The sequence below is a fragment of the Streptopelia decaocto genome (genome assembly GCF_964273445.1).
Source record: "Streptopelia decaocto genome assembly, chromosome: 1".
Lineage (NCBI taxonomy): Eukaryota > Metazoa > Chordata > Aves > Columbiformes > Columbidae > Streptopelia > Streptopelia decaocto.
In genome coordinates, this window is record NC_138663.1 from 140,442,258 (window position 1) to 140,464,752 (window position 22,495).

General features: G+C 39.1%; 1 protein-coding gene across 2 annotated transcripts in view; it reads right to left on the bottom strand.

Moving 5' to 3' along the window:
* COL8A1 (collagen type VIII alpha 1 chain) overlaps positions 1-21,950 on the bottom strand; it is a 95,041-nt gene extending 73,091 nt beyond the window's left edge. The window contains exons 1-2 of one of the 2 annotated variants that reach the window (XM_082049497.1): positions 21,842-21,950; positions 5,388-5,518 (exon numbers count right to left, since the gene is read on the bottom strand). The gene's annotated coding sequence lies outside the window, so the exon portion shown is untranslated. The remainder of the gene's footprint in view (positions 1-5,387; positions 5,519-21,841) is intronic. The other variant, XM_082049498.1, reaches the window with a different exon arrangement.
* Positions 21,951-22,495: the final 545 nt, after the last annotated feature.

Sequence of the window (22,495 nt, forward strand, 5' to 3'; positions counted from 1 at the left end):
TGTATAGTGTGGTCACAGCTGGGTTATCTCAGGTACTCACATCCAGTCTGTGCCTACAGTGATCCCATCAGCTCAGGAAAAAATGAACGTATTTTTCCATTGTCAATGTGAAAAGAGTTATTACTGTTAGCTCACTGCATTGTAAAGAACTTTTAGCACCATGTGTTCCTGCTGGCAGCCTGATCACATAAAGCTAGAATAAAAGTCATTGCTCTCTACTATATAAATGCTTAGAACTTCAAGATTGCTGTTTCAAAAGTATTTTGGGGTGGGAAGGATAAAAGGAAGTCGGAAACACCCTAAAATGGCCTTAGTAGAAATTAATTCCATGTATCAGAATTATCTGTAGAGAAACTCAGGGAACTAAAGTATGGAGTGTAGCCATAAAAAAAAATCTCCAATCCTTTCTATGGTACAAATACTGATTTTTTTTTTTTTTTTTTTTTTTTTTTGTTTTGTTTTGTTTTTTAAACATTCCTATTTACATTTTCCAGTTAATATATTTGAAGTATTTACTACTATCAATGCGGATATCATGGTTGGTTGGAAGACACTCTGAAGATCATCAAGTCCAATCATAACCTAACTCTAGCACTAAACCATGTCCCTAAGAATCTCATCTATATGCCTGTTAAGCACCTCCAGGGATAGTGACTCAACCACTTCCCTGGGCAGCCTGTTCCAGTGCTTCCAACCCTTTATCATTAAGAAATTTTTTCTAATATCCAATCTGAACCTCCCTTGGTGCAACTTTGAGGCCATTTCTTGTCCTATCACTTGCTACTTGGGAGAAGAGACCAACACCCTCCATGCTACAACCTCCGGTCAGGTAGTTGTAGGCAGCAATAAGGTCTCCCCTCAGCCTCCTTTTCTCCAGGCTAAACAGCCCCAGTTCCCTCAGCCGCTCCTCATCAGACTTGTGCTCCAGGCCCCTCACCTGCTTCATCACCCTTCTCTGAACTCTCTCTGGCACCTCAATGCCTTTCCTGTAGTGAGGGGCCCTGTTGTAGCCAATTATTAAAAAATTAGTGGTTTTTATTTAAAAAAAAAAAAAGTACTCCTTTGTTTATAATCATTATGTTACATGTAATTAACTCATTAATATCACAAACACATCAGGTTAGTAAGTTGGAAATGATTCATAAAAGTTAGATCTGTTGTCAGATTTGGGATACAAGTCCTTCACTTTGTTAAACAAAACCATCACACCATCACCTTTCCCAGCGTACCTTGCCTCACATTCTCACAACAGAAGGGGGGAAAAAAATAAACCAAAATCCCAAAACAAAAACCAAACCAAACAAATCTACACAACAAAGAATGGTATTTGTTTAACTATGCCAATGAAAACTCATTTAGGACATATTTTTCTTCTCTTGATTCATGTTTTTCAGTGTTTCCCTGTCTCCTTTTCAGTCCTAAGCTGAAAAACTGCTTTTCTTAAAAATGATGTGGAGGCTGTATGTGTTTTGAACCTTTTCTTTTCCTCTGTCTTATTTGTATGGAATGTGAGTTTGACAGAGCTGGAATAACAGAGGTAGAAATGTCTCTTAAAAATCTGCTTCATTTTTAAATTTTGTGTATGGACTTGTCTGTAATCCTCCCAGAAGTCCTCTGTGAGTAGGTAAGTGTAATTTGTCTCATTTTATAGATAGGTAAGCATAAAAGTGGAAAAGCTACATAACTGTAAAAACAGAAAAACAGACAGATGGTCTCTAATCTTTGACATGAAAAAGGAGGAAGGGGGTGGTGGTGTTGGAATTAAAAAAAAAAAAAAAAAAAAAAAAGCCAGAAAACCTATCAGGGTTACTACCGAGTTTATCCAGGGAAAAGTTTTGATGATTCACAAGTGGCTCTTGAGCTGCCAGTCTTTTCACTCTGCTTGCTGTGCATGTAGTGCTGCCCATCACCTGTTCTTAATTATAACATCCCATAAATCTAATGTTAGGAGACTAGCAGTGAGACACGGTGCCTGAACTGGCTTAATGGACGCTCTAGGAAAAAAATAATTTTTCAAGAGTTTATTCCTGGATGAGCTTCTATGAACCTGGCATTGTCAAGAAATGATATTTCTATTAAGAAAAACAGCAGTGGATGCCTTTAAACAAATAAGGTCCTGGCTTTATACAACCATTGTGGTTTCAAGCACCGTATCAAAAAACACCGTGATGGGAAGCTATCATTTAATAAATCAAAATAGCTTGCTTGGTAATAAATATTTTTCTTAGAAACCACAATATTCTCTTTCCTACAGATCATATGACTTCCCAGTTCCTGCATTTTTTTACGTTGATGGAGTAACAAAGGAACGTGGGAAATAACGGAACATGGTGAAATCATCCAGTTTAGTTGTGTTTACTCTGCACTTGGAACAAATTAAAAAATGTGTGATTCTAGGCATAGGTGATCAAATTCTTCCCTTTTTCAGGTAGCCACAATTTAGCCAAACTGTGTAGTGCTACCTTTCTGAAATGAGGAAGGAGTTTAGTTTTGACTAGATTACTTCAATTTCATTTCTCAGCTTTATATTCTATGGTGGGGTGAGCAATGTTTCTATCTCAGAGTACGGGGAAATAGTTTCTTGTCTATTGAGCATTAAAAAAACACAACAAACCATAAAAAAAAGCCATGAATCATTGCTATTGACCCTGTGTTTTGTGTTAGTTGCTGTTTAGATAACTTCCACTTAATAGATCCACCTTTGTAGTAAGCAGTAAGAAAGACAATATTAAAAAAAAAAATTCAAAGAGAGGAAATATACAAAGGTTTATGTGTGACAGGACTCTAAATCCAGATTTGGTCTAGATACAAGTTCTGTAAAGGCACATGCACATGAATAACATCTATAAGAAATATACTGTTGCATTTACACAGAAGTATTCTCACATGTCGAATAACTTGCTGACATAAAATACCAAACTGACTGGGAACTTTCTATTGGCACTAGAGAAAACTGTAAGTTGGTCTAAAATATTTAGTGACAGACTGTTAAAAGCATTTCTGCACTTGCATGCTTGCCATGTATTTGTATATGAAATCATACACAAGTTTCCCTTAAAGAATATAAGCAACAAATACTTCTCTTGTAGATAATATTGCTCTGTAAAAAGTCCTTCAGGCTTTCTAATGTCTACTAAGAATATAATAAGTTCATAGAAGTCTGAAGATTCAGCTTGTTTTACTTGAAGCCCTTTTACAGTGCCCTTCTCAGGCAAAGATCTGTATATTCTTCCATTTATTTGTTCCACAATTACTCAGTATTCCATAGTAAGAATTTTTGTGTTCCTGGGTGTGAGATTCTTTTTATAATGAACTGCAATGTGGGTATGAATAGATTTATATAGCTTCAATGACTTATTGGCTATGCTTGCGAATAAAAATATGGTTTTGATTATCCTTAAAACTCCTGATTCAACCTACTTTGGGAAAGTTGAACTACACTGGTTTTTGCTGTTCACATGACACACTGTGCATTCTAGCTGAGAGCCAAGGTACAATACAGTGGACTTGCATCAAAAGAGAAATTGTTGCAGCAAACCTTGATTGGAAGCTGAAATGTAACTTAAGGAATATTAATAACAGAAAGGTTTTGAAAATGGAGTTCTGGTTTTACGCAAATATTTCTCAGTGTTTCAAAATGATAGTTTAGGAGACAGGACAGAAAATGCTGAAAGTATACAGGAAATATGATGAATCCTTAAAAAGAAAAAAAAAATCAGAGTAATGTTTGTTTAACAGGCAGGCTTTAAATAACATCAAAGAATTATGTGCCACGTTGGTTGCTGTCTTGTAACAGAATTCAATTACTTTGAAAGCAAATGTGGAGCCTGAGGCAGCTTTGTTACATTTACCAATAAGAATGTATCTATCTTCAAGCTGATCTTCCTGTGCACCTATCTCTCTATTTTTTTCTTAGCCCCTTGTCTTCATTGGTGATTATATAATAACCCACTTATAAATCCTATCTAAAGCAATTAATTATTTACACTAGCTGTTTTTTTCTCATTCAGCTGTATCGGTGTGCATTTCTAGAAGATTTTTTTTTAATGGGAGAGAAAAGGAAGCTACAAAGTAAACCTGTAGCTTCTTTAAGATTCATGTTAATATACTGTGAAGGATGTGCAATTCTGTTAGGGTAGTAGACAGAAAACTGACAGTATCTTGATTACTGATATACCAGGAAAGGATGTGATACATTAAAGCCATGTGAGGGCAGAAAACTTTCTGAAAATGTTGTCTTTGTACCTTAGTTCAGAAGTTGCATCTCTGCAGCCTTATGGGCCAGTGGCCAGCCTTGACCCACCTGTTTTTTATGTTTGTTTGTTGTTGTTGTTTTTAAAATACAGTTCTGCAACTGACTGCCTCCCTGTCTGCATCCTAAGTTACACATTCCTATAACATACTGTGACTACATCAGGCCTGTACTGTGTGCAGTTCTCTTCTTGAGGGAAAACACAGCACTATTAACCAGTGACTGATAGGCTTTCATAAATGCAGTTTTTCACGGTGAGTGAATAATATTTATGAAGGAACCTACTGTATGGATGCCCATCCCGCTAAGGAGAAACTTATCTCAATGTGTGTCTGAAAAGCAGTTGATGTCCTCAGCAGAGCCTGCCTCTATTGGCATAATACACCGACATCTTCTGGCGTTGTGAATGTAGAAGTTCTGTCCTCATCTCTTGTCTTGGGGCTGATATTTTCTTGTAGTTTCTAGCCTTTGTCTGTTAAGGTTTTTTGACAAGATATATCCTTTTCAATGGCCATAATTTTCCCCAGGAAATGAAACTTTGAAAGACTTGTTAACTGCATTGTTTCAACATTAGACTCTTCCAGTAGTTATGCTCTCTGTCCTCAATGACTTTAGCTCTTAATGCAATGCAGCAAAGAAAGAAGTCTCTGACATATCCATAATGGTTGTACGTTAGTCTTTTAACAGGCCATGAATCCAGGATATTCCATCTATCATGTCACTGGTCCCTTGATGAAGAAAAAGGACTTGACGCTTGCTGTTTTCCAAACCCAGTTCAGTGTGGTCATCTTAAATAATGCGTTCTTGCTAAATTTATGTCAATAAATGGGGCCTGAATCTCCCTGCCTGTTAGCAAAAGCATCTGTTCTCATGTCTTTCACATCAACTGCTTCTATATTGTATAATATAATGTTCTGCTCAGCAATGTTTTTACTGGCAGGGAATAGGGAGGGGTGGAAGGGCATCTTTTGTAATGCTTTAAAGCATTTTAGGACTGTATAAATGTAACTATTCCTGTATAAGGAATAAATTACATTCAGCCCTTTGAAGGCAACTGAGAAGCTGTTGTGGCCCCTGGTGAAAATGAGGTTGACGCTCCTGCTTTAAACAATTAAACTGTTAGGAAGAAAATTACCTCAGCTTAATAGGAGAGTACTTCACTGTACCGATTCTGATATCCAGACTCAACATCCAGTAATGAAGAGATCATAACAGTGCTGAGAATCAAATTTGAAGGATTCTGACAAGCTGCATTTTCTTCTCTTTCTGGAAACAGAAGGGAAGAAAGCATGTATGTTAATACTCTTCAAAATATGCAGAACAGCAGAAAAATATTTTTTTTTCATTTTCCTTAAATAAATAAGGTACATAAAGTTTATTTTATATTCCTATTTTAATATTTTTTGGATGTAATCAAATGTTAATACATTAAATAAACATGAAACAGTACAGGAAAATTATGTTTAAAACTGTTGCTCAGGTTACAAAGTCACCATGAGGGGCTCACATTTTATTTTATTTTTATGAGTAATATTGTCTGCATTCCCACATTATGCTTGTGTGTAGCTCTATAATTCACAGTAATCTTGAGTTATTTTCTCTTTGGACTACTTTGTATATTACACAGGATTACTGTTTCTGCTCCTACAAAGCTAATTTTTTTTATCCTCAATGGCAGTCAGTTTCAAGCTTGTTCAGTTTTCAACAAGCAAAAGCTGGAAAAATAAGAGAGAAAGTGGGAATATTTCACTGTACAGTGTAAACTTTTTGGTTTATCACAAAATATCAGAGAACAAATTGCAGCAACCAAAGCCTAAAACCTAAGTAGGTTGTTTTGGGGTTTTTTTTGTTGTTTTCCCCCCCCCGCTCATAAACGAGTAACAGTCGACAGCTCTGGAATGTGCACTCCTCTCCCATGAAAACATTTTTCCGCTCTGCCTTTTCCAAAAATCAAAAGTTCAAAGCTAAACTACTACATGTTATAAAAGAACAAATTTACCATGACACTTAAACAAAGACATGAGTCAGTGTATTCAGCGTTCTTGAGAGAGGAAGGAGTTACATTTCTTGTTAAGGCAAGGTTTGCAGTAAAGACATTATTTTTATAGTTTTATATATCAGCTTATGATTATCCATGTAGATGTTCTGATTTACTGTACAGTTAAATTTGTAACTCATGCCTTTTTTTGGTCACTGATTTATTAATGAAGCTTTACAACATTCCTCCTTAGAAAGCAAAATATTAATATCCTCATTATACAAATCGACAAATGCAATCATGACATTAAGACACTTAGTTCAGTATTATTTAAGATACCTATGGCAGTCTGGGAACCTCAGCTGCTGCTCTTTACTCTGGTGGATACTACTTTTGTTCTGGGAGATGGCACAAGTAAAATGAGTGCCATGTATGTTGAGGACAGAGACAAAATGAGATTGTGTTGGACTGCTGCTGGTAAAACAACTTATATCTGGAATAAAAAAAGTGTGTGACTTTGTGTCCTCTTAAATGTGAGATGTAGAACACAATACATTAAGCAGCTGAATTGCACTATGTAGTTTTTAAAGCTGTCTAGGAAACTTGGAACACCCTTTCCATTTATTTGGAACAAGTGGCTGACTCATTTGTCTGCCTTGGAAAACCTCTGCTTCTGTTCCTGACTGAAATAAAATGGATATTCTGAAAGTCATTCCTCTTGTACAACAGGAAAGAAGTGCAGAAAGTCACAGAGCCCCTGCTGATATTAAGCCTGGCCATCCCTGAATGTATGGTCTATTTGGAATATGTTGAAGTATGCAGGCTTCTTCTAGGTACTGTAGTAGCTTTCGTGTGTACATTCTTTCAAGCAGATTGATACTGTCGGTACAAACTGGGGCAGCTAGATCAAAGGTCTGCCCTAGATTTGGGACTTTGACACTAAACTTTATATTTGGTAGGCTGGAACCAAAACCAGAAAATCCTGGAGCACAGTGAAAGCTCACATTTCTAACTGTATCTGACAACTTAGGCGCACCATAAGGATTTAGTTTTCCTTTATAAATACGTAAATATTTGTTAGGTCATTCCTTTAGAGCAGTAACTGTAGAGATGATATGCTCAAACTGAGGGACACTTTTTTCCTTCAAATTCAGTTTTTAACAGTATAGCTTAGACATGAGGTGTCATAATTTCTGCCACGGCCTCTTTCTTTTTGTTGTTTCTGTAAGATGGCATGTGAAAAGACCTTGCATGGTAGTTACTATAGTAATAAATTCTCTTTAGCCTTATTTAAAATCCCGTTTTATTTCACAAAGGAACACAAAGAGGATGTAATCTATTTAATATAAAGGCTTTTTGAAACTTCAGGTTTTCAAAAGGAAAGGTTTGCATTTTTCTTTTTTTCTGTTTTAAAGGCCCTTAACTGATAGTGCCATTGAAGTTAATGCTGGCTATGAATGAGATTGTAGAAAATAAATGGATGTGGTCTGTGGGAAGTACGTTTCTAGTTAAGGGAGAGTGCCACAGTCATGTTTAGTGAGTGCAGGCGTATAATACTAGTGACAATGGCTAGAAGCACCAGACGACTAAAGAGGTGAACCTGCTTTATGTGAACTCCTGGGCAGATGAGCCATGTTTCAGTAACCTCTGGAGTACAGACAACGGTGAATTCTGCTTGGTAAACAAACTCATTTCATTTTCAGTTATCATGCATTGAACTATAAAAGTTACTACAAAAGCTACACCAAGATATGTATGTGGTTGAGTGGTGGGGAGCAACTAGGTGGCAGAGCCTTTATAGAAAGAGGGCAGCTGATTAAAATGGGCTAGTGGCAGGCACACTTGCTGCTATGTGTTAACAAGGGTGAGAAGGGGTTTGCTTCCCCCTTTCCCTGGAGCCAAGCATAGTCCTCACCTACGTGCTGCTTTCTTTGGCTGCATAAGCAATAAAGGCAGTAATACCATATAGGTTCTGAAGTAGTCAGAACCACAGTTCAGCCAAATGCAGTACCAGCCACTGTAATACGTGTCATGGATGGCAAATATTTATTGCCTTGGCCACTGCTTCCACCTCCTACATTATACAAGAGAGCAGGAAGGAGACTCTCACCAGAGGTTAGGAAAACTGTGATTTATAACATTGGTGGTAGGTGGAACAGGGGAGACAGTGGGGCCAAGAGAGCCAAGTATTTTAAGCATCTGTTATAGGCCTGTGCCAGATGCAGGATACCAGACAAGATGTGCCATTTGTCTGTTCTTGAATGGAATTTCCTATGTCCCTAATACCAAGCAAACTCTGTTTATTTATAATATAACTACTTCTGGTTTTGTAGAGATGATATACAGCACATTTCATCTTTTCACTCTCACAATGACATTTAAACACTTAAAAAGTGATTTATTTAGCCGTGTAAATTCAGTCAGGCTTGGCGGGTATTTTGCTTTGTCATGGGTGAATCTGTAAAGGCTGGAAAGCTGCTCTGTTTAGGGATGCTGAATTGTGCAGTTTCCAGAAGTACGGTTTTCTGGTTTGCTTATCTGGTTTAAGGATGAGACCCAAGTTCTTATAAGACAGTAGGCACTGATTTCAAGTGGCCATTTTCATGGGCACAAAGAGAATAATAATTTGGGAAATGCTGACTGTCCTCTCTTGAAAGTGGATTTTTTTTTTTCCACTTTTAAGTGGGTATACTTAGTGATTCCAATCATTTCCCAAATAAATAAGCAGGAATTTCTGATCAGAACTTTTTTTTCAGAATATGTCAATTCAAAACTACAGCTCTTTGGTTATTAAAGGAAACTTGTCTCGTTTCCTGGAGTGCATTTTCAAACAAAACTAGAAAGAAATGTAACCTTCCCAGAGTATCTTATAATGAGATCGGTTACCTGGGAGCTGAGTATCCCACCTTGAAGTCTCAGTGCTACCTTGTTAATTGCATAGGCACAAATCCCAAACTACACTGAAGCTCAGATTGAAAAGTTAGTTCCAGGGAGAGGACACCTAAGAGAGGCTTCTTGACCTGGGCTCTTAATAGACCGCAGCTTTTCCACAGAAATGCCTTGGCTCCTTCCAAGGATAGGACAAGAGAAAAAATAAATAAATGAAAATCTGCAAAATGGAAAAAGTGACAAGCTGTAGTGGCAAATTTGCTGATAAAAACATGAAGGCCCACAAAATTACTAATCATAACCCAAGTTTCTCCAGTGCTATTCCTTATAACCTTTTAGGTCACAAGTTATATTAAAACACATACAATTAACTGCACAAACAAGCTGCATGAGCTCATCCCTTTCTGTCTCAGTTTTTCTGTTTGTAAAGCTGAGCCTGTATTCTTTGACTGGGGTATTGCTCTGAAGTCCAGCTTCTGAATGGAGTTGTTATTACATTAATTACTGCAGCAGATGTCAGTGAAAGTGCTGTCATTCAACAGTAAAAGCACAAACCGCAACCACCGCCTTCCTTGTATTATTACAGGTATAGACCTGACAAAGCAGAAAACAAATGTTCACACTTGCTTCTAGGTGTAATCTTCTGTTAGAAGAGTATTTTCCTCCTGCCCCCCCCGAAAGGCTTTTCCAGTACACTTAGCTGTAGCTAGAAAAAATACAGCTGCATTTTTTGGCTTTTATATAATAGCTTGAGCTCAACCCTCAGCAACAGCTTAGTCTAAGCTGTTTTACAAAACCATTTTTCTGTAAACGTTTTCATTCAATAGTTATTATGTGATATTGATGCTCCTTTAAAACACACTAGTGAGTTGGTGCCTTATCTTCCTATTACCAGACTGGTCAGATAGTGCCTTGGGAGGTGGTCTGAAAGCTGGGGACAGAGGTGAGACAGGGCATTTAATGAAAGCTGGAATCTGAGTTCAAGTCTTGTGATAGACAGTCCAATGAGTTGATGATGAGTGACACAGTGAGTAGCATCTCAAGTGGCAGCTGAGTGGATATGGTCAGCTTGGAGAGGAATTTCTAAGCTCATGGCTTTGGAAACTGCTGTTGCCAAATGGACCTCACACAAAGAGGGCATAAAACACAGGATCCAGGCTGGGTTTCAGATGCATTTGCACCTAGGGGTACTCAAAATCTGGAGACAGGTCCTTTCTTTGAGGTTCAGGACATTCTCTAATGTAGCTAAATCACGCAGCTTACAGAGGCTGCTGTAAGGAGGCTGCTGCTTCCCACAGAGGTAAAGTCCAGCCAAGAATAGCATGTGTTTCCTCCTCTGCATCTAGCACAACTGCAGCTAAGTGGTTGCTTATGTTCAGAAATGAATGAAATATTCAATGAAAACAAGAATTTTCACTGACGCGACCACTGCTTCTTAATCATTACACAAAATAGCGTTGTCTTGCCCAAGCGTGCCTGGCTCTCTAAGGATAATGGAGACAGTACAGTGTTTGGATAGCTGCTGTTTCTTTCTGAAGACTGGGGAGGGTGTGCCTGTGTGAGGGCATGTTCACAAGAGGTTTAGCCCAGAAAAAAAATAGGTACATCTGGAAAGAGCATAATCCAGGTTGCCAGACTCTGGCACTGCTACTACAAATAATCCTTTCTCAGTAAAGTACCAAAATGTGGCTGTCTGGTTTGCCCACAAGTATCTGGGCATTTTTCTTGGCAGGCATAGGTACTGGAAGTTATTTGGCATTTTGATTCCTGCCCCAACTAGTGTCTATCCTTTCTTTGCTGAAGATGGAAGGATACGCTTGTGGTTAAAACACTGGCCTAGGGATTAGGCAAAGTGTGTTCTGCTCAGATTTTAGTCTGCATCCTTGGCCAGGTCACTTAAGCAAGAATTTTGACAAGTGCTCAGCACCCACAAACAGGATCAGATTTTTCAAAAGCTCTCTGCTTCCACTGAGGCGGCAGCCAGATGATCAAAGGAACTTTTCAGAAACTTTGGCTGCGAGTGTCACTGCTAGAGCTACTGGGTGCTGAGTGCTCATGAAAATCTGGTTCTCATTGAGGTGCCCGGATGGGAACCAAGCTCTCCAACTAGCCCCCATCGTCATGAGAAGACACTAGAGAATCTGGCCAGGAGTACTCTCTCGAAATGCTACACCACCAACTTTGTCTGTGCCTCAATTTCCTCTGAAATTAGAGTGATGTCGCCAGGGTGCTTGTAAGGATAAATTCATTAATCTACTGTATGTGATGTTCTTGGATACTTCTGCAGCCAGGAAAGGGAGATGAAACATTTGTAGTACAATATCTTTCCAGACATACCAATGATCTGTGTAAATAGGAGTGTGTTAAAGGAATTGGAACAGGAGCCCAGGAATCAGCTTTGCTCTATGACAGGTTCAGGAGCTGCTGTTCTTTGTTTCAAATCCTTGATCATAAGTCAGGACTCCAGCATACTAGGGGGTGTAAGAAATAGATCAAAAAGACTCGCCCTGAAAAACCTTTATGCTAAAGAAAGTGGGATAGGGAGAATACATTGGAAGAAAATGACAAAGCTGTTCTGTTTAGTTGTTCACCTTCTGAACTCCCTGCCTGATGAGTACAGTAGTTTAATCATTTTCTTTTCTCACATGATATTTCTGTCTTCATATCCCACCAAAGCATTTGGTATTTTTTTTTGGGATTCGAGTTTTTAGAATTTCAAATTTACAAGACCAGTTACTCTCCTTATACTAGATGCCCATATACAGCAGTATATTTTTTTTGCAGGTGTATTTTTTGTTTTAAGACCGAAGAATCTTATTTTTAAAATGGATATATTTTTTTATTTTCAACTTACAGTGGCCTCAATTTTGCCTCCAGATGGGGAAATCTGAAAGGTCCTGAGCCTCCTGTGGTGCGTGCTGGAGCAGCCTTCCTTCTTTTTCAGAGCAGCCTCCCCTCACAGGATGTGACATTTTATTTCCAGCTGAGAGTGGAGCCCCCGCTCTGCCCCCCTCATTTTTGGCCTTCCAGCACTGTCCGCATCTGTGTGAGCTAATGCTACCCAGATCCTTCTCAAAGGGGCACTGAGGCCTGGCACGCAGAAGCGAAGCCCCCAGGCTCTATCTGTGAAACCCAAGAAACCTCAAACACATTGTGTTTCCATAAATGCTCCTCAGCTGACTGAGCTGCGGGGAGTTTCTGCTCCCCTCAACCCTTGCCTCTCCTTTGGGAATGGGAGGCGCAGGCTTTAAATCAATTCTCTGACTGCTTATGTGCAGAAATGGCACTAACGTTAGGGCAGGCCGGAACCACAGAGCCACAACACGAGGCAGGAGGTGGTTAAACCAAGGTGAAGGGCCTGGCCTCACTGACAAGGGCCCATGGCTGCTCCATGCCCAGGCTGGCCCCAACCCTGCCCACAGCCCAGCAAGGTTGAGCTGTCACAACTCAGTGTCACCAGACTGGATCTGCTGACACAAACCCCTGCTATCTTGAATGCTTCTGGGTGTCAAGTATATTTCATGGTTTCTTAGAATCATAGAATAGTTTGGGTTGGAAGGGACTTTTGAAGGTCATCTAGTCCAACCCCCCTGCAATGAGCATCTTCACCTAGATCAGGTTGCTCAGAGCCCCGTCCAGCCTGGCCTTAAATGTCTCCAGGGATGGGGCATCTACCACCTCTCTGGGCAATCTGTTCTGGTGTTTTACCACTCTCATTGTAAAAAATTAGGCTTTCCTGAAGTTTCAAAGATGTGTAAGTAGTTGAACAAGCCACTTTTGGTGGCAGAAGGGGAGAAGATGTGAAGGGTTGTTGCACCCTGAGCTGAGGTCTCTGGTGCTGAGTGCCAAGTTACTTCTTCAGTTGGCTTCAGCTATGGTGGGAGTTATGTGCGCGGTTCTGTCTCATGGTTAGGGTCATTATTTTGAAGGATAAGGCTGTATGTTGTGAGTGTCTATCAAGCTAAAATTCTACCTCTCAAAATATGCTTGATGAATGGAGCGTTGAAAATACAATAGGTTTCTGTTCTCTTATTTGTGAAGTATTTGTTTTCATGAGATGAACAGTTAGTAGAAAGTTGAAAGCATGGGTAGCAAAGAAATGGCTCTGAGCAGTCACAAATTGAATTTGTTTTGCTTGTGTTTCATAGACCTTTTGTACTGAGTTCTAGAGAGCATTCAGCATACAAGTGACAGATGTGATGTTGAAAATAGGGTGTTTCAAAAGAATAATACAAAATATTCATTGCAAGTGAATTCTGAACTCAGTGAAAGGCAATTTTTGTGTTTGAAATTTGAATCTATGAGCTGTCTTGCCCTGACTGTGGAACAGAGATAGACCATAGGAATCACATCCCAAAATTAATCACAGAATAACAGAATGGTGGTGCTTGGAAGGGACCTCTGAAGATCATCTAGTCCAACCTACCTGCAGGTTCACCCAGAGCAGGTTGCACAAGAACGCATTGAGGTGGATTTTTAATATCCCCGGAGTAGGAGACTTCACAAACTCTCTGAGCAACCTGTTTCAATGCTCTGGTATGCTCAAAATAAAGAAGTTTCTCCTAATATTCTGATGGAATTTCCTGGGTTTGAGTTTGTGTCTGTTACCTTTTATCTTGTTATTGGGCACCACTGAAGATTCTGGCCACAAACTCTTGACACTGACCCTTAAGATATTTATAAGCATTGATGAGATCCCCCCTCAGTCTTCTCCAGGCTGAACAGATGCAGCTCTCTCACTCTTTCCTCATAAGAAAGGTGCTCCAGACCTTTAATCATCTTTGTAGCCCTCTGCTCTACTCTCTCGAGTAGTTCCTTGTCCTTCTTAAACTGGGGAGCCCAGAACTGGACACAATGCTCCAGATGTGGCCTCACCAGGGCAAAGTAGAGGAGGAGGAAAACCTCCCTCGACCTGCAGGTCACACTCTTCCTAATACACCCCAGGATACTGTTGACCTTCTTGGCCACAAGGGCATGTTGCTGACTCATGGTCAACCTGTTGTCTGCCAGGACTCTCTGGTATTTCTCTGCAATACTGCTTTCCAATGGGCCAACCACTGACCTGTACTGGTGCCTGGGGTTATCCTTCCCCAGGTGCAAGACCCTACACTTGCTTTTGTTGAACTTCATGATGTTCCTCTACGCCCAAGTCTCTGGCCTGTCCATGTCTTGCTGAATAGCAGGACAGCCTTCTGGTGTATCAGTCACTCCTCTCAGTTTTGTAGTATCAGCATCAGTAGCTTGGATTTTAGTTACTGAGCATTTGCAACTACTTGCTTAAGAGCAATCTAAAACTGAAATGCAGTGAAGGTGACATTACAAAAGATTGCTGAGAAGAGTTGATTTTCTTTAAGCTACAACTTGAAAGCCTTTTTGTCATTTTATAGCAATACAGAAATTACTGATTTGAATGAATCTTTAATCGAGCCTTGGATGTTAAACATGCAGTTTTTCTTTGTTTTTAGCTGAGGCTAGCAATGCAAGTTTAGGGAATCCTAAAATGTTGTGCATGTTTCCTGACGTAATAAGTTATGCCCAGAACTCCAAAAGATAATAATAGTCTGTAGGAGTTCCTGAGCATATGAACTAAGAAAACAACCTTGCAATGGCAGTTTGGACTGTACTGCATGGACCTCCTATACTGAGCTATGATGGTTGGAACTGGAGGAGGGTGGGAATTCCTGTAACAGGCACAGAGCGTCCAACTACTGCACCACTTTCCTTTGCGAAGACAGAAACTGCTGCTGCGTCTGCACCTATATGCCCATACAGCAAATTAGTTCCGAGATCTCACTGCCCAGACTTGCATGCAACTTGTGTGTACAGTAGGAGCTCAGTTTGTCATGCACACCTTAATTCTTCACTAGAGCATATTTTTGGAGCCATTCATCTGGAAGGCTTGGATAGAATGGGACAGGACCCTTCCAGTTGTTGCATTAATTCATGTAGAAAATTGCTACTTAATAAATACGCGGGGTAGATCTTGTGAACTGGCATTTAGCCCGTGAATGCTGCGTTACACAAGTACTACGTCTTGTCTAGTGATCTACAGCAGCACATCACAAATTGTAACCACAACAAGTATTCCAGTCCCTGAATACATTGAAGCAGAGCCTAATAATGATTGCAGCCGTTTTTGAAAGCACAGCTGGATTTTGCTAAGCTCTGCCCACCCTCAGCAAAAATCTTTCCATTCATTGGAGGGCTTGTGCTCTGTTTGAGAACTGTTTTTTACTCTCTTTGAGTTAACCAGAACTTGGCTTTGGACCTTTAAGTCCTCCTCCCTATCAGCTCAGCAACCACGGAGGCAGTTTATTGCTGAAAAGAAATCTAAGAATCGGTTTTGGCCAGCATTGTCTTGGAAAGTTCATTTTATTAACATGGTTTTGGTTTTATTTCAAAAACACTTTGACAAGCACTGACATTTTTGGAACCAGTAAAGCACAAGAGACTTACTCCTAAAGGCCTAAGTTTTGCATTTTTCTGCAGCGAACAATGTGATGTGCTACTATGGTAAATTCAATTTAAGCCACTGACTGAAAGGAAATAAGTACTGAGTGTTGTCTTTTTTTCTTCATTTTCTAAAATATGTTTCGTGTGAATGCTAGTGCTTGTGGAATGTACTTGTTAAACTACTCTTTGCTTATTTGCTTTTTTTGTATAGTGCAGGTGACAGATACATCAATGCTGGCAACTTAAACTTTTCTCACAAGCCTGCTTTTATTGCTCAACTTTGACCTAAAGTAACTACCTCTTGACATTTTGCTGAGAACTGCCAACAAGGGGTCCCAGTTGTGTGTTTTATATTAATGTCCATCAACTGAGAGTTGGACTAAGAACACCTAATTCATTTACAAAGAAATACTGGGAAATATCTGAACACTTCTTTTTAAGGCAAGCTGAAAGAAAAATTCTGGTCTCTGAGCCACATAAAAGACTTGTTGTGATACTGTGCATTCACTGGAGCTCCACACATGGTGGGAAGAATGGAAGGGCAGAACAGAGGTAAGTTGTGTGCTGGCAGCAGCAGACTTGAATGCTATAATAGATTTCTTCAGTGGTAAATTGGTTGTGTTTGGTTTGAGTGTCGCTGGGACTGTGCCATCTTCTGTTGTGTGTCTTTGTAAATGATTTCGAGTAAATGAGAGGCAATGTAAGCATCTCCATTTTAGGGACTGTAGTGTATTATATATACACGGTGTTGCTTCACCTCATAACACTGGGTTTTGTTAGAAACTTGTTTCGTTCTCCAGAATTTTCAGTTGCAAAAATAGTCAAATGCTTTGCTTGAAGTTCCCTATTCAAGTCTATAGTGTGTTACTGTCCACTTCTTTCTTGCACTTCAGAGAAAATAGTGCAGCACTATGTTGGTCTGGAAAGAGTGGTTGCTTTTTTAGTTAGCAGGAAACATATGCTGCAGATGTTTAAAAAATCTGTTTTTTAATATACCTTTGATATCTAGTACATCAAGCTGTTAGTTTTCTCCCTTTAATAGCATGGGTTATGTATATTCTATATGTTTCTGTGATAGATTCCAAGGAACTCAAGTGAACTGGTGTACCTGACCCAGGAGTTCATGATTTTTAGTGCTATGGATATTTATTTAAAATAGAAGCTCTTTCTTAAGTTTGCAGTATATTTTTTTCATCTCAACTTTATTTCGGAATGACTGCATAAATTGTATGACCTTTTTCTCCAGTTGCATAACCAGATTATATACGCCTTTCCTTACAAGAATGGAAAATAACTAGCTAGGTTAGTTTTTATTTTTTCTCTTTTGTTTTGATTTGTGTTTTGAGGTTTTTTTTGTATTTCTTTTAGGTTTGAGTGTTCTTGTTGATACAATTTATTCATTTTTTGCAAATGTGGAGTTCTCAGAGGCTGACATTCTGAAGTGTTACAATTTGGGATTGCCAAAAATATTTGTGATAACTGGCCAGATGTCTATAAACTGAGTGCAATAATCACATACACACACTTTTCTTGAAGAGGTGGAAAAAGCAAGTTGTACATATGATGTGTAACAGAAAGATGCTCTAGCTGCATAAAATTACGAATGGTGTGGCTGCTAGCTTGCTTCTCAAATCCTAAATTGGAAATTTCTTACCTCCCAAGAACTCTATATTATTTTTGAGTGCCCTCATGTTGAACTCAGTGTAGTTGTTGATGAGACCCTCTAAAGAATGATGTCCACATACGTGCACAGACACCACAGTCATCGGTTTACCGCATGCACACAGCACTGGGAATAGAACTTAAGACCTTCGCCTCCGCAAACACAGCTGCTCATCTGGCTGTGGGCTTTGTAGCCAGCAGAGGGAACTGACAAACACTCTCATAGGGCTGCTTTATATATTTTTTTTCTAACCAAGAGAGGGCACCGATTCTCACTCCCTTTTGATGGAAAAGGCCCATTACATGTCACCCCTCAACAGTTTCACCTGCCATTCAAGAAGCAACAGACTTACATTCATCTTGCTTTTGCTACAAAACATGGACTTGCATGAAGGAGTTTTAATCATCAAAAGATGTCCCTAGACTGCATAGTGGTATTAATCCCCTGCAGTGCAATTATGAGACGTTAAATTCATTACACATCAAGACAATTACAGAAACACATCCAACGTTTCAGGAGTACAGGGAGACCAAGCACAATTGTTTACTGATGTGTACGGAAAATAGCCAGTTATTGCACAAGATCCACAAAAGGCTTCAAAACCAGGACTCATCATTATCTTTATAAACACACAGAGCTCCACAACTTTTGCTGAAGGATAATTCTGTTAGCACAAAGAACAGATTTCGCTTTCTGAGGGAAAGCCACAAAAAGGCGACATCACTAACACAAAAATCTAGAAAGTGTAAGGGGCAAAAGTAAGAAACTTTTGTACAGCTAAATACAGCTATTTGTTGTTTTCAAGCAGACAGAACAAGCCGCCTCTAATGTTTTTGTCTTTTCTTGTTCCTCACTACAATAACTTCATTGAACCATTGGTCTTTTAGAAATATGACACTAGTGCAAATTTAAAATTATCTCCCTGTAGAAGGAAAAAAACTACAGTTTAGAATAATTGGAAGGCCAAAAAACTAAGGGAAAATATAGGGATATATTTAAGCCTCAGGGATAAAACTTAATCTTTCCTCCCCTGAGATATATATAGCAAAACATAGCATAATTGGGCAGAAAATTCTGCCTTGTAGATGTGCTCATGGACTTATCAAAATTGTCCTGTCTTCTATGGCAGGTAGAGGCACGACCATGAATGGTTCTTTTTCTAGTCCTTATCACTCCTGCTAGTCCTCCAGTTACCTCTCACACATTCACTATTTTATCTGTGGTCATTTTCAGTTTAAAAGAATAAGAGACAAGGCCTCGATTGCTATGGCAAGTACTCTAGAAATCAAGCACTGGAATGTGTTTGGTGGGGGTTTTGTTTGTTTGTTGGGTGTTGTTGTTGTGGGTTTGTTGTTGTTGTTTGTTTGTTTGTTTTGTGAATGCAGTATTTGCAAGGCCACGGGAGCAATTAGGAGTTTGTACCCTCTTAAATTAGCTCTAGGATTAAAAACTAAAGGCATAGGGCAAAGCTGCTGGGGTTTTTGGTGCTGTTTTCTTTTAGTGGGTATGAAATCACATCCTATACATTTATACAGGTGGCACATGACAGCAAATGTGGAAAAGGGAGAATGCATTCTATGTGCCACATGAGTTCCATGTGAATAATTTTGCTTAAGCACTGTGTGCTTCTCTTTGAGCTCTTTATTGCTACTGAGTTACCAAGGCTGAATTCTTACAGTCGGATGTTGCCCACCATTTCTAGTCCATGGCAGTGGATCTCTGCTGGCTCATCCTGCCATGAGTGGGTTGATCTCCTTCAACCACAGAGAGTAAAAAAGAGGTGGTCAATTGATTATTTATTTATTTACTTATTTACCCCCTCCAAGAATGATTCACAAATCCTGTTAAGGGGTTTGTAAAGGGTTTCACAAGAAGTTCAAAAGTGTTAGAAGCAAATTATCTCTCAAGATTTGTCACTGGAATTCTCCCTGCTGTTCGGCCCTGAAGAGTCACACAAAGACAGATCAGCTGCAAAGGGATGGACTCTAAGACTGAATACGGCTGACTCTTTACCATGAAATTTCGCTGTGACAACAGCTGAAACAGTGCATGTATTTAGTATCAGCATGGCCAGAGGAAAACATTTCTCTGCCTCACAGAGGGGTGGGTGAAAAGACATTAATGAAGTTCATAATGTCTCAGAATCAGTGGTAGTGGCAGGCCTATGTATAGACAAGCAGACAGATATAAGCCTATCCTGTGTTTCAAGGCATCTAGTCTAGCACTGCTGAGAGCACTGGGAGTTACACTAGTGGCTTAAGTGGGCGCTAGTGCCCTAAATGAAGACCTAAAAAACCTAAACACAACCATGAGAAGAAATGCCTGAGCGTGCCTGCTTAACACTTAACTGGTGTATGGCTGAAAAATTAATATAGTCTCTTAACCTTTATTTTGTTATTTTAAAATGCTATGGCTGTTACTCAAAAAATCTGAATTCCTTCTTCTCTCACTGATTCACTTTTTTAAACTGTGGTCGTAGCATTAATTTAAAATGACAGGTTTTTTATCTCAATATCAGTATGCTTTGATCATATAAAAAGGAGTTTCAGGTCAGCCTAGCAAGTCAATAAATGCATTTCTAGACACTACAGTTCTCCTAGAGAACTTCTGGGTGAAGTTTCCCTTCATCCCCTGCTGCAAAGTGATGCTAAGCTGAATTATCTACTCAGCCTAAGAGAGAAATTGCTCAGAGGAGATTCTGATCTAAATTAAATGCATTCCTTTGAACAGAGTTTTCTTAATATGTCCTTCAATCTGTTTTTCAAATGCCAAAACATTACCTTTCACAGCAGGCTTTAATAAAAGGTATTTTGCCTCATACACATTTCCTGTGGCAAATGCTTTTTTTTTTCCTTGAGGATTGCTCTGTTGGAAATTTTGATTTATCTGATACAGTAAAAGTTTGTGTGAACAATGAGGCTTTACTGCCAGACTGTAGACCTAAATTCTGTATGCATTACACTTAAAATCACATATCTGTGTTTTACAAAAGGAGTGGTTTTGGAGAGAGAAGGGAGGTTTGCTATAAAAATCAGATGTTAACTAAGAAATACAATTTTGTAGCTTTGTAGATTGAATGCCAGTTATGAGAAAAATTATTGGGCTATATTCCTGTCTTCTATGGGCAATTTATATGGATTACCTGGATGCAAACTAGTTTTACTGTAAGCCTGCTATAGAAAGCACTGTACTTTGTTTTTAGATAGTTACATTTGTTTGGAGTGCTTTTTGTGGGTTGTTGTTTGTTTTTTTTTTTCTCTTCTCAAGATACTTATGTAATCTTCCAGGCAAATAGCTGAAGGCAGTGTTTTCTTTTCCCCAGTAGTTACAATAGATAACATGTAAAATACAGAAAAAATCTTATACACAATACATAGAAAAGGGTACTTCGAGCACAGTCAGCTGTTATACAGTGCTATGTCTTAAAACATTGCAGCTAATATGAGTACAGCTATATGTGGACATAATTCTTTTTTAGAAGAGGCTTTTTAGTTGGAGAAAGAACAAAAAAAAAGTATCAATTTAAGAAGAAAATAATTAGGCTATCAGGAAGATAATATCAATTTTTATCTGCAGAATGTATTACATAGACTCCAAAAAAATATTCACAGACAGCATTCACTGCTTGCTTTTGGTAGTTCATGCTTTTCCTCCTCTCTGAGCACTGGAGAGAGGCATTCTAGGATTAGGATTTCTGTGATGGAATTTCTTTAAACAGGTGACTGCGAGTTAAAAGTGCACTGAGTCACAACATGAGAAACTGGTACTAGTCACTAATAGATTCATCTCTGTGAGGATGGATAGACGAATAGAGGGAAGTGTGAACATGGTTTTGAAACACTTTTTAATGTTTCAACTGTTCAGTAGCTGTCTCTGAGGCACTTAACTATTCCTTTCTTTAGCATTAGAAATGCCCATGTAGGCAAAGTGTAGATAAAATACAATTCAAGCTGATCTAGAAATTTCATAGACACACAAGGTTTGTTGTTCCAAGAAGCAGAACTTTGTTTGTGAAATGTGTAATTGGAGCATATTTGATACCAGATAGTGAATTCCATCAGCCTTACTACTGTGCTTCTGCGAGAGCTTAAGATTCATGACACTTTTTTTTTTTTTTTTTTAAAGCAGTGAAACACTTCAGTCCCAATATTGGTTCAATCTGTCTAGTAAATAATACTAGTAATTAGAAAACAGTTCTTCAGTTCCTTCCTTAAATTAGCACTGAGCATTTTCTTTTCCTCAAACAATTTAAGGAAGCCTTAGAGTGTAGGGGTTTTTTATAGTTTTGATTGGACTGAGAGAGACTACTAAGAGAGATAATAAATGGCTAGAATTGGTCTGGGTATACTTATCTCTTCAAAATCAATCAGAAAGGGAGAGAAGACCTCTTCACAGCCACACAGTGTTTCCCAGCAAGATCCATTTTTATTTCATTGCTAAAACAACAGACTGTTACTAACTTAAATGTCAGATGACACTACATCTAAAAAAAAAAAGGGAGGGGGGGGGAAGCCAGCACCACCCAGCAAGGCAGTGCTAGAGTTCATGTTAAGACTTCCTGACGATAGCTGGTTAGAACAGAAACCTGAAGTAGCAGTAATCTTACCTTGAGTATACAAGATCCAAGGAAGAGAAGATCAGTGGCTCAAAACAGTGGAGGACTGAGAAAGTGCTCTGATCTGCTGCTGGTAGCATGCACTTGGCTTTTATGTGCAGGTGGGAGGAGCTGCTCCCCACGGTAGGTGGGCAGGGAGGATAGCAGGCAGACACAGCCTTCAGAAGGCATTGTCGAGGAGGTTTTTGCTCTTTGGGGACAGAGAGAGGGAGAAAAAGCAAGCTGGATGGCATTTACAGGAGAAATAGGGTTGGATCTATTTGTTGTTGGTTTTCCTTTAAATATTTAGTTACTAAAGATTTTCTACTGTATTTGTTTCTCTGAGTCTCTGAATTATTCCAGTTACAGTTACAATGCTACTAAGGCTCATTTTGTCTTTTGGAAGGATTTTTACAGCAGTGAGATAATGCAAAGTAGTTATCAGACAGGCTGATATTTCCCCTTCTAAGAAGGAACAGATATGAAGAAGCAGCCCCTTGATCCTTGAAGCTGTCTGTTTAGTCAGGGATTGAACTTCCTTTATATTCTAAATGTCTACTGGATCTCAGCTCCAGAATCCTCCTATGTTTCTGTTGTGCTGAGCTACCCAGCTTCTCCTTGATGCGACTGTATTATGTTCCATCTACACACTGACTTTCTAGCAGT